The 12,209-nt window shown below is 44.7% G+C and overlaps 1 protein-coding gene and 1 pseudogene across 6 annotated transcripts in view; both read right to left on the bottom strand.

Moving 5' to 3' along the window:
* Nucleotides 1-12,209, bottom strand: part of PDZD2 (PDZ domain containing 2) — a 472,513-nt gene that overhangs the window by 195,066 nt on the left and 265,238 nt on the right. The window lies entirely within an intron of this gene.
* On the bottom strand, nt 6,381-9,929 carry LOC101129777 (translationally-controlled tumor protein-like; annotated as a pseudogene).

Raw genomic sequence — 12,209 nt, 5'->3', positions numbered from 1 at the left:
CTAAGCAAGGGGGTTTTGCACTGGCTCTATGCAGAGCACAAGGCCTCCAAAGAGAATCAGGGAACACCCAGGGATCCGTGAAGAAAACAGCTGAACACGTGCAAGGTTACAGTCTTGCAAAAGTGACACTCGAGCCAGGGCAAGCCCAATCTAAAAATAGATGCACCTGAATTGGGACATCAGAAGGTGCCAGAAGGCACAAGAACACCACACCTAACTCACCTGGCCTCACTTGCTGGGCTGGGACAGCCAGCGCTCCGGGTATGAGGCAACCAAAAGATGAACAGGCACTGTCATTCAACCCTTGCTCAAGGGCAATTGGGGACCCAGTGGGAGTAGAACCAGGCCTCTACACCTGACTGTGGGTACGCAAGGGCACCCTCCCCTGGAGGGGTTGAGCCTGCTCTACGCAAATGCAACTGAAGTAGGGAAGGCAACCCTTGGATATAGCCAACTGTCTCTGAATGACACCGAGGGAGATGAGCCTGCTCCCGGCAGGGCAACCAAAGCCACCAACACAGACACCAATGCCTTCTTCCGGGATGGACTAATGATGAAGGCTTTTTATTTTGTAAACCCAGTGTTCTGCAGCTGGAAAATGTCCGGGAGAAAAAACAAGATGGAAAAATAAATTCCAGCATTAAAAACAAAACAAAACAAAAAAAACAGAAAACAGTTGTTTACCCTCTACAGATTCAGTCTTTAGACTTTATGAGCACCTACAATCATCAGGAACACATATGGGGCCCCTATCCAACATTCTCTCTCCCACTGCCCCCCCAACACACATATAAGCTGACACTTGGAGTCCCTGCCAAGCCAATCTCCAATAAATTCTTAAAAACAAAAGGCTCCCAATAAAAGATTCCAGAACAAAGCTCCGCTCTGTAGGTACACTGTAAAAAGGAAGTTTTCCCCATGGACAGAATGAAATCAGGACTGGGCTCAGATAGAAAGGCCAAGTGGATATTAACCTGTCTACATACTACTGGTCCTTTCATCTGTTTTTCAAAAACAGACCTGAAAAGAGTAATATTTGTCTCTACAAAGAGTTAAGTGTTTGAAAAAAAAATTAACACACACACACACAAATCAGAATTCCCTTCTCTCACATCCTGGGCCCTGGGTCTTTGAAACTCTCTGGCCTGTATATAGAGCAAATGGTAAGCTTGCCCGCCTTCAGGGTGTTTTCTCCCAAACCCAGAAATGCCCTTCTCCTGGGGACACAGCAGGGCTTTCCCGGAGAGTTTGCCTGCTTCTAGACTGAAATGTCTGGACGCAAGACAAAGACGGTTCTTTTAGTCCAGAGCCCAGAGGACAAGTAGCAAGGAATAGAGGAGACTCCTGGCCTCAGGGTTTGCTGTCTCTGTGGAGAACACCCCCTAGCACAGAAGGTCCATAACTGGTTAACTGGGGAATCAGCAGAATCTGGGGGCCACGAAGCTGAATCTGACAGGAAGGGCCAAGTGTAGATGCCACGGGCTCATCATTTTTTTGCCTGGATGTCACAGCGGCAATCTAATAACATGGGGATTTCAAGTGAGGGATGCTTCTCCAATTGGAAAGAAGGCATCAGGAGGGTAGGTGGCATCTGGTCCCAGTATTCCTTTGCAGCATTGCACAGTTCTGGAAACACCCAACATACTCTCTGTTGTTTAGAAAGTAACGGTATCCAATGAAGACCCCCTACAGCTTCTAAAAGAAATAGGAATTCAACTCCAAAACTTTGCCTCTCTCACAGGGACAACTAGGTACACGTTTTCACCACTTCAGGCTTTCCCCACCCCCTACATTTTGCTGAACTTAACCTCTGTATACACTAGTCCCCGCCAGGCTCACTGTAAATATTTCATGCTACCTCCATTCCTGTATGAGCACATGTCAGAATTACTGAGGCTGCTAAGCCTGAATTTAGGTTTGCTTCACCAGCTTTCTATGTCAATTCTGTGTTAAGAAGTGGTCCTACACACAGCATAGCCTCAATTTCAATAGAACACCACCTGGAACAAAAACAGTCTTTGTCACTGAATTATTGTCTCCGTTTCACCATCTAAGAAAATGGCATTAGCAATGGCACCAGATTTCATTGGAGTACCCTTTCTCACATTGACATGTCTTCTGAAAGTTTCAAAGTTGTCCTCTGAGACATGTTCCATCTACTCCTAAATTTTTCCTTTTCAAAATGAGATCCCTGTGTTAGGATCATTATCTTTTTTTTCTTTTTTTGAGATGGAGTCTCATTCTGTCACCCAGGCTGGAGTGCAGTGGTGCAATCTCGGCTCACTGCAACCTCCACCTCCTGGGTTCAAGCAATTCTCTGCCTCAGCCTCCCAAGTAGCTGAGATTAAGGTGCCCACCACCATGCCTGGCTAATTTTTGTATTTTTAGTAGAGACGGTTTCACCGTCTTGGCCAGGCTGGTCTTGAACTCCTGACCTCGTGATCCACCCGCCTCAGCCCCCCCCAAAGTATCGGGATTACGGGCGTGAGCCACCGCGCCCGGCCAGGATCAGAATCTTGAGTATGACTTACTGGAATGACAATGCAATAAACTTTATTTAGTCATTTTAATTTTGAAAAAACCTCCAAGTTTTAATGTTTTGGAGCCGTGTAGGCATGTGCCACTTGAGCAGAGAATTTCATTAGCTGTTTAATTCTGGGATCACGTGGCACTGGAAAAGTTCATTGGGGCACACTGTGGTTGGGTTGGTAGCCACTGAAGAGTTACAGACACTGACATTCCTGTCACCCAGAGGCAGGGAGTGACATCCGGCTCTAGCTTTTAGCAGTAGAGAGTGTGTGCTGGGGGTAGGGGAGAGGTTGGAGAATGACACAATTAAAATGCAAATGTTCCTCCGCTTGCTGCTAAATGAACCTGAAGGAAAATTAATACCTAAATTGCAAGCCTCTGGCAAAATCAAGACTTCAAGATTACCAGAAAAATGCAAACTAAAATCCTTCACGACTCTACTTCTAATATTGTGTAAGCTCTAAACCCTGGCCATAGTGAACAATGGTGTTAAAGAAACAGATTTGGTTTTTCCCCCTTCAACTTTGACCTGCTTATTCACCTGATGATGTCAACTATCCATGTGATTACCAAACTAAGAAAGACAGAAACCCACACTGGCAGCAAGAGCCATGACGAACAGCCCCACCCAGTAGGTTCATGGCTTCTAGAAATGCCCAGAAGTTAACATTATAATAGTATGAATCAGACACTGCATCCAGAGTTTGTACATTTCATATAGTAACTCTTAGGGTCTTAGCCTTTGTATTTTTCAATTGTACAAACTAGATAATTAATCAGAGATATGAATTCAATTTGCCTGAAGTCCTCAGTAATGCAGACCATGGGCTAAATCTTAGCTTTGTGTTTCTTTCCCTTTGATACTATTCTTTTTTTTTTTTTCTCCAAGGAAGTTTCACTCTGTCGTCCAGGCTGGAGTGCAGGGGCATGATCTCAGCTCACTGCAACCTCTACCTCCCGGGTTCAAGCAATTGTTGTGCCTCAGCCTCCTGAGTGGCTGGGACTACAGGCATGTGCCACCATGCCCAGGGTTTTGCCATATTGGCCAGGCTGGTCTTGAACTCCTGACCTCAAGCAATCCACCCGCCTCAGCCTTCCAAAGTGCTGGTATCACAAGCATGAGCCACCACATCTGGCCTGATACTATTCTAATCAACAGTATTTTCTTCAAGTCTCCTTTATTTTCAGATCTTGGGCCTACATGTGATGCTTTTCTCAAAGGCAACTGAAAACCTGTACCCTAAAAGAAGGATGCAATGTTTTTCATATAAAAAAAGACGCTAAACTTTTGTTCACTGGGTACATTTGTTATCCTTGCACTCAGCATGTGGGACCCAGGAGATGAAAGCCCGAACTTCAGAGAGAAACGTGGGAATGGAAAGTTATGTTCTTCACCCTATGAACTCCAAATAGTATACCAGACTTCAGAAGAAAGCCTTCCTCCACTAAAACAAAACGTAATTTCAGAAAGATCATCACGCTAGAGAGACACCTCCATGGAGTGCGTTTCCTTTGAGTGGTTGAGCAGTTTTTTCACTTTGGACCCTCATGTTAGTCCCACTGTTAGCCATATCGGCTACAAGAGGAGAAACAGAACAAGGCGAACCTTCTCTAGCGTGTCAATTGCGGGCTTTGGTTACACTTAGACAAGCACAGAAATGTCAATCAATTCAGTCTGTATCCACCAAAGCACTAGAGAATGAGGCACAAATGGGATACCCATCTCCTATGGTCTGAATCTTTGTGTTCCTCCAAAATTGGAGGAACCCCCTTGGGGGTTAGGATTTTAGCATACAAATTTTGGGAGGCCCATCTCAGCCTCCAAGGTACGATATTAGGAGGTGGGGCCTTTGGGAAGCGATAAGGTCATGATAGTGGAGCGCTCATGAGTGGGATTAGTGTCCTTATGAAAGATACCCTAGAGAACTGCCTGGCCTCTTCCACCATATGAAGACCCAGCAAGAAGGCACCGTCTATGAACCAGAAAGCAGACCCTCACCAGACACTGAATCAGCTAATACCTGGATCTTGGACTTCCCAGCCTCTAGACTATGGGAAATAAGTTTGTTACTTATAAGCCATCTCATTTATGGTATTTGTTATAGTAGACCAAATGGACTAAGACACTGTCTAGTCTTTTGTGTAGTAGAGCCAAGGCTGGGGCTGGGGCTGGGGCTGGGGCTGGGGCCGGGACCAGGGTGGATTAAGTACGGCAGACACTGTAGACTGATTCACTCAATCTCCATTTAGCAGAAAATGTGAAACAACCATACCCCATTGCAGCCAGAGTTGCAGGCATGTGAGCTTATTTCTACCAATCAGAAGCATCCCAGTATAACCTGGATGCAGTGTGAGTGACAGAGGCGGCAAGGGTCACCCATTGTGATCCAGGCCTTCTGAGGAGCATGGCAGAAGAGAAGCGCAGTCCTGGCATTCATTCCCTCAGCTCCTGGGGACTCAGCAGCCAGCGGAGGCAGCATGATTTTTCTGCTAGAACAGACCCATGGTATGGTTTGACTCTTTTCCTGGCTCCATCACATCCAAGCCTGATTCTTGGTTCTTCCCAGAACTTCCGTGAACCACCTAACCAACAACCGTTAACACATCCCTTTCTGCTTAAACTAGCTACAGGAATTTCTGTTGTTTGCAGTCAAAAGTCCTGCCGGACTCGGCAAGAAAACAGAGAAACGAAAGGAAGCGGGAAGGACTGTAGGAGCCAGCTGACAGGGGCGATGCAGTGGCCACGTGCTCCAAGTCAGGGGCTTCTAAACCCAGTTCTGTATGCCCAGTGAAGCCACATGGTGGCATCCACAGAACAGAAGCTTTAGCGATGGCTCCACAAAGGGCGAGTCTCAACTCTACTGCCCCAGGCTCTGTATTGTGCTGGACAAGTTTCTCATATTATCTGAGCCTGAATTGATTCATTTACAAAATTAGAACAATGCTACTTTCCTTATAGAGTTTCAGAGAAAATAGGTAATATGTCAACAGCCTAGTACAGTGCCTAGTGACCAGCAGTTGTTTCAGAAATAGTGTAACTATCCCATCAAATCATCACAAATTGATTTGGCTTACATACCATATATGTCAAAATATAAGGTTATATTTTCTCTTCTCTAACATTATTATAAAAGAGGAAGTTGTTACATATTTGAGTCTGTACAAATTATATTATGAACCTCTTTCAATTATATTAATTTGGATGACAAATTACTATTGGGAGAAGACACAATTATCTCATATCAATGGGAATTTTAGATGCTTAAACAGAACTGGTTTAAAATAAAGGGGGGAAATCAATTTAATATTAAATTTAACAATTATGCCTAGGGGAGATAATCTCACCATTTTAAGTGCTATATTTTCTTGTAGCAGAGTAGCATGGCGGTTAAAAGCAGGAGCTGACTGGGCGTGGTGGCTCATGCCTGTAATCCCGGCACTTTGGGAACCTGAGGCAGATGGATAGCTTGAGGTCAGGAGTTCGAGACCAGCCTGGCCAACATGGTGAAACCCCGTCTCTACTAAAAATACAAAAAAAAAAGGCTGGGTGTGGTAGCTCATGCTTGTAATCCCAACACGTTGGGAGGCCGAGGTGGGTGAATTACAAGGTCAGGAGTCCAAGACTAGGCTGGCCAACATGGTGAAACCCCATCTCTACTAAAAATACAAAAAAATTAGTTTGGGGTAGTGGTGGGTGCCTGTAATCCCAGCTACTCAGGAGGCTGAGGCAAGAGAATCGCTTGAACCCAGGAGGCGGAGTTTGCACAACTGCACTCCAGCCCAGTTGACAGAGTGAGACTCTGTCTCAAAAAAAAAAAAGAAAGGAAAAGAAAAAATAAAAATTAGCCAGGCATGGTGGTGGGGCATCTGTAATCCCAGATGCTTTGGGAGGCTGAGTCATGAGAATCGCTTGAACCTAGGAGGCAGAGGTTGCAGTGAGGCCAGGTCGCACCATTGTACTCCAGCCTGGGCGACAGAGCAAGACTAAGTCTCCAAAAAAAAAAAAAAATGCAGGAACTCTGGAGCTCCACAGCTGGGTTTGAATCTTGGCTCTGCCTTTCATGAACTATGTGACTTTGAGCGCATAGGTAAGTTATTTGACCTTTCTGAACCTTAGTTCCCTGAATAAAGTGAGATAAGGTATCAATCTCACAGATTTCTCTGCACAAACGAGTTAATACATGTAAGGCACCGATGACAGTATTTGTCACGTAGTAAACGCATCCATAAACGTAAGCTATTTTCAATTATAGGATGAAGGGATGAAGGTATGGAGGAACTGTGGCAGGGTCATATGAATACTTGTGGTCTTGGATAAAATGTCCAGTGACAGCACCATACATGAATATAAATATTACAGTCTTTCAAATAATAAAGATGGAAAGCAATACACCCTTAAAACTGACTCAGCTGACTCAAAATTTGGCTCTGATTATTTGAATAAATTTGCTTCATAAACTGTATGAGTGGGAAAAGGAATATTCAAAATTAATGTCATTTAAATTTTAAATGTGATTTTAATTATATATGTGAATATTAGAGCTATACATGACTATTTCATGTATATCACTGTATTATTAGTAGTAAACTGAATTGTTATCCTTTTAGTATACTAAATATAGTATTTCGTGTATATTAATGTTGGCCAAAAACCTTTTTGTAGCTCTTGCTTATTATGTATGGGGTTTATATTCTACTGTATGGGGTAAAAGAAAATATTCTTCTCTTTTTTTAATCAGCATAGAAAATTCAAACTGTTATCAAAAAGCATCTTAACCACATGTCCCTGCTCCCCAAATTAATGCCCTTATGATCTCTTTTGCTTAGATTTTTTGCGTTTAAATGCATTTTATTTTTAGACAAACTACATGACGTGCTTTTCTTAAAACAATGCCTCCATTCCAAATAAAGCATGGTCAAAATAAATGAAGAGCTCAAGATGACATCATTCCCATTTTCTTAAGTCCTGTTGTTGTGTGGATGACAAGCTGCAGCCAGTTACGATGACAGGTGATACATCCAAAGCAATTACCAAATTTGTTAACATTTTCCCATTTCTAAATCATCCTCAAAGAAAATCACATATGGAGTCACACCATCCTCCCAGTAGTCCAGTAAAGCAACCATGCCACCTGGATTCATGCTTTCCCCAATACAGAAAGAACTGGTAGCTTTTTGTTTGTTTTGAGACAGAGTCTTGCTCTGTTACCCAGGCTGGAGTGCAGTAATCTCAGCTCATTGCAGCCTCCGCCTCCCGGGTTCAGCAATTCTCCCACCTCGGCCTCCCGAGTAGCTGGGATTACAGGTGTGCACCAACCACAGCCAGCTAATTTTCTGTATTTTTGGTAGGGACAGGGTCTCACTATGTTGCCAAGGCTGGTCTCAAACTCCTGAGCTCAAGTGATCCTCCCGCCTCAGCCTCCCAAAGTGCTGGGATTATAGGCGTGAGCCACCACGCCCGGCCAGAACTGGTCGTTTTAGAAATTACTAAGGATGTGCTTGACATGTTCTGCAGGTCCTCTCATAAAAGGTTTTACTCTTTCTGGTCTCTGTTCTTCAAGTTTGTCTTTGATTGATATCACGTAACCTTTGATGTATTTCTTGTAGGCTTCTCTGGTGAAGCTAGTTTCCTGAAAGTGACGGTTCATGACAGTATCAACACCAGCCATTACTGTGCTTTCCGTGCCCTCGCCCTCGGGGCCTTCAGCGGAGGCATTTCCACCAATGAGCGAGTCATCAGTGTTACCCTCTCTCCTACAGACCATCTTCGCCTCCACTTCCACGCACAGCCAGTCTGGGATCTCCCGGATCTCGTGAACACACCTGATCACGGCTGACGAGGTCCCAGTAGATAATCATGATGGCGGCTGATGGCAGCTAAAGGGAGACGACCAGTGGCGCTGCCTTGGAGGAGCCCGGAGCTTGGAGCTGCGCTCATGGGGAGCGGGGGCGGGGCCTTGCTTAAATTTCAAACAAAAAAAGGATCAAACCAAAATAAAAGAAAATAGAGGGAAATGTAGACTATCTTTGTGCATTTTAAACATACATAAAATCTCCAACATGGATAAAGATGTTATTCAATTCTATTTACTACCTGATCCTTTTTTTTTTTTTTTTTTGAGACGGAGTCTGGCTCTGTCGCCCAGGCTAGAGTGCAATGGCAGGATCTTGGCTCACTGAAGCCTCCGCCTCCCGGGTTCAAGCAATTCTCCTGCCTCAGCCTCCTGAGTAGCTGGGATTACAGGCATCCACCACCAAGCCTGGCTAATTTTTGTATTTTTAGTAGAGACGGGGTTTCACCATATTGGCCAGGCTGGTCTCGAACTCCTGATCTCGTAATCTGCCCGCCTTGGCCTCCCAAAGTGCTGGGATTACAGGCATGAGCCACCGGGCCCAGCCACCTGATCCTTTTCTTATGCCTTCATTTAATTGGGAGATCCTTTTCTTATGCCTTCACGTAATTGGGAGTGGGGGTGGGGATTAAGGAATAAAATCCAACTAAAATAGCAAGACTTTCTTCATAAGGCATGAAACATTAAACGTAGAAAATATTGTATTTCACAGTGTCCTCTCTCATCTGTATTTCATGGGAAATAGATGGATGAATTCGGCCTGATAATCCACTACATGTAGCTATTAGTGGGTCTCTTGAAGGAAAGGCACAATAACCCAGACGGGTGTATTAACCAGAGCTTTTATGTCATTTATGACTAATACTATGAACTGTGTCCCCTCTCAAAATACACATGTTAGAGCCCTAATCCCCAATGTGATAGTATTTGGAGATAAGATCTTTGACAGGTAATTAGGTTTCAGTGAGGTCAAGGAAGGGACCCCATGAAGGGATTAGTACCCTTATAAGAAGAGATGCCAGACAGCTTGCTTCCTTGCTTTCCCTGCCATGTGAAGACACAGTGAGAAGACAGCCATCTACAACCCAGGAAGAGAGCCCTCACCAGAAACCAACCATGCTGCTGGTACTTTCGTCTTTCCAGCCTCCAGAACTGCGAGAAAATAAATGTCTATCATTTCAGCCATGCAGTATTTTATTATGGCACCCTGCACAAAGACAGGTAAGGAGTACGGCCACTTAAAACATTAAGAAGTCATCATAACCAAACTGTCAACAAAACAATCATCCACTATAACAAGACAAATCCCTTTGTGTTGATCTTTTCTCAGTTCTCGATTATCAGCTTGGACTAACCAAGCATTCTACCCAGAATTAGATGGATAGTACAACTTTCAAAGTTTAGACATAACATTTAATCTAATTCTTATTGGATATGAGCCCATCCAAAGGTGGAAAATATGTTCAAATATTCTATTCTAGATATTGTAAGTAGTCTCTTTTGTTTTTTCTTTTTTTTGAGACAGAGTCTTGCTGGAGTGCAGTGGCACACTTTTGGCCCACTGGAACTTCCGCCTGCTGGGTTCAAGCTATTCTCCTGCCTTATCCTCCCAACCAGCTGGGACTACAGGCACGTGCCACCATGCCCGGCTAATTTTTGTATTTTTAGTAGAGATGGGGTTTCACCATGTTGGCCAGGCTGGTCTGGAACTCCTGACCTCAGATGATCTGCCCGCCTCAGCTTCCCAAAGTGCGAGGATTACAGGGGTGAGCCACTGCACCCGGCTATAAATAGTCTCTTAATAGATTTCCTACATCATTGATAAAAACCAAACTAAGGCCGTGCATGGTGGCTGACACCTGTAATCCTCACACTATGGGAGGTTGAGACGGGCTGATTGCTTGAGCCCAGGAGTTCAAGACTAGTCTGGGTAACATGGCGAAACCCCGTCTCTACCAAAAATACAAAAACTGAGGTGGGAGGATCACCTGAGCCTGGGGATGTCAGGGTTACCACTGCACTCCAGCCTCTGCAACAGGGTGAGACCCCATCTCAAAAAAACAACAACAACAACAACAAAAACCAACGAACATTTGGACATCGGTAACATGAAGTATATTTTACTTGTGCGGTATCTCAGTTAAAATTACTTCAATTTCAGGCCAGGTGTGGTGGCTCATGCCAGTAATCCCAGCACTTTGGGAGGCCAAGGCGGGTTGTCACTTGAGTTCAGGAGTTTGGACCAACTTGGCCAACATAGTAAAACCCCATCTCTACTAAAAATACAAAAATTAACTGGGCGTGATGGCATGTACCTGTAATCCCGGCTACTTGGGAGTCTGAGGCTGGAGAATAGCTTGAACCTTGGAGGCAGAAGTTGCAGTGAGCCCAGAACACACCACTCCACTCCAGCCTGGGTGACAGAGTGAGACTCCATCTCAAAAAAATAAAATAAGGCTGGGCGTGGTGGCTCACGCCTGTAATCCCTGTAATCAATGGAGATTGAGCCCATTCTGGCTAACATGGTGAAACCCCATCTCTACTAAAAATACAAAAAAAAAAAATTAGCCAGGCGTGGTGGCACGCACCTGTAGTCCCAGCTACTCGGGAGGCTGAGGCGGGAGAATGACATGAACCCGGGAGGCGGAGCTTGCAGTGAGCCGAGACGGTGCCACTGCACTCCAGCCTGGGCGACAGAGCGAGACTCTGTCTCAAAAAAATAATAATAAAAATAAAATAACCTCAATTTCACTCTTAGCAACACATACACACACTTAAAAACCAAGAACCACCACTGAAGTTAGGCAAGAATGGGGGAGGGGAGCTGATATAAAATAGTGATGTGTAAGTGCACTCTACCAAGGAAAGATGATAACAATAAGCAAACTTCCTACCCGTCCAAAGTCCAATAACAAAAGTTATCAGCTTCTAGCACATGAGCCATGGCCTCCAGGCTCTGAATGGGTTGTTTCAGGCCTTTCAAAATGAAAAGTTATAAATCAGTGTTGACAGAAATCCACATCCTCAGAAGGTACCCAATACCTGAATAAATCCACTCTTACTCTGGGAAGTTCTTAGCGGGAAGGTTAACTCTGTAGTGAGAAAATACTTTCCTGACCAAGAAGATACACAGAGCTAGCATGAAGCTATATTTAATGTTTGACCAGGGGTCTGCTGGGTTGGAAAATGCGAACATCTTCCAGTGGTAAACTGAACTCCACCCCAGAGGGGAAAAATGCAGGCCAAGAACATGGAGGAAGATTACACTAACTGGCTTAGAAGAGGAAGAAAAGCAACCCCAGCATCCTCGGGTTGCAGGTAGAGAAGGGGAAAAAGAGACTATCAAACCACTTCAGCTTAAACTAGAACACCTGCAAGGCAGTAGAAAGGTTTGCTATGCATTGCTTCAACCACTAAAAAAGAAGAAAGGGACACTGATCAAAACACAAATTTGGCCAGGTGCGGTGGCTCACGCCTGTAATCCCAGCACTTTGGGAGGCTGAGGAGGGCGGTGGATCACCTGAGGCCAGGAGTTTGAGACCAGCCTGGCCAACATGGTGAAACCTCCTCTCTACTAAGAAAGAAAAAAAAAAACAACAAAAAATTAGCCGGGCGTGGTGGCGAGTGCCTGTAATCCCAGCTACTCCAGAGGCTGAGGTAGGAGAATTGCTTGAACCCAGGAGAGGGAGGTTGCAGTGGGCTAAGATTGGGCCACTGCACTCCGGCCTGGGCGACAGAGCAAGACTCTGTCTCCAAAAAACAAAAGAACAAAACACACACACACACACACAAATTCACTCCTTCTGGTAAAAGCAGACTCACTTCCAT

This window comes from Gorilla gorilla, chromosome 19 (genome assembly GCF_029281585.2).
Source record: "Gorilla gorilla gorilla isolate KB3781 chromosome 19, NHGRI_mGorGor1-v2.1_pri, whole genome shotgun sequence".
Taxonomy (NCBI): domain Eukaryota; kingdom Metazoa; phylum Chordata; class Mammalia; order Primates; family Hominidae; genus Gorilla; species Gorilla gorilla.
Note: the sequence above shows the minus strand (reverse complement) of the source record. Positions and strands in the feature narration are given on the sequence as shown.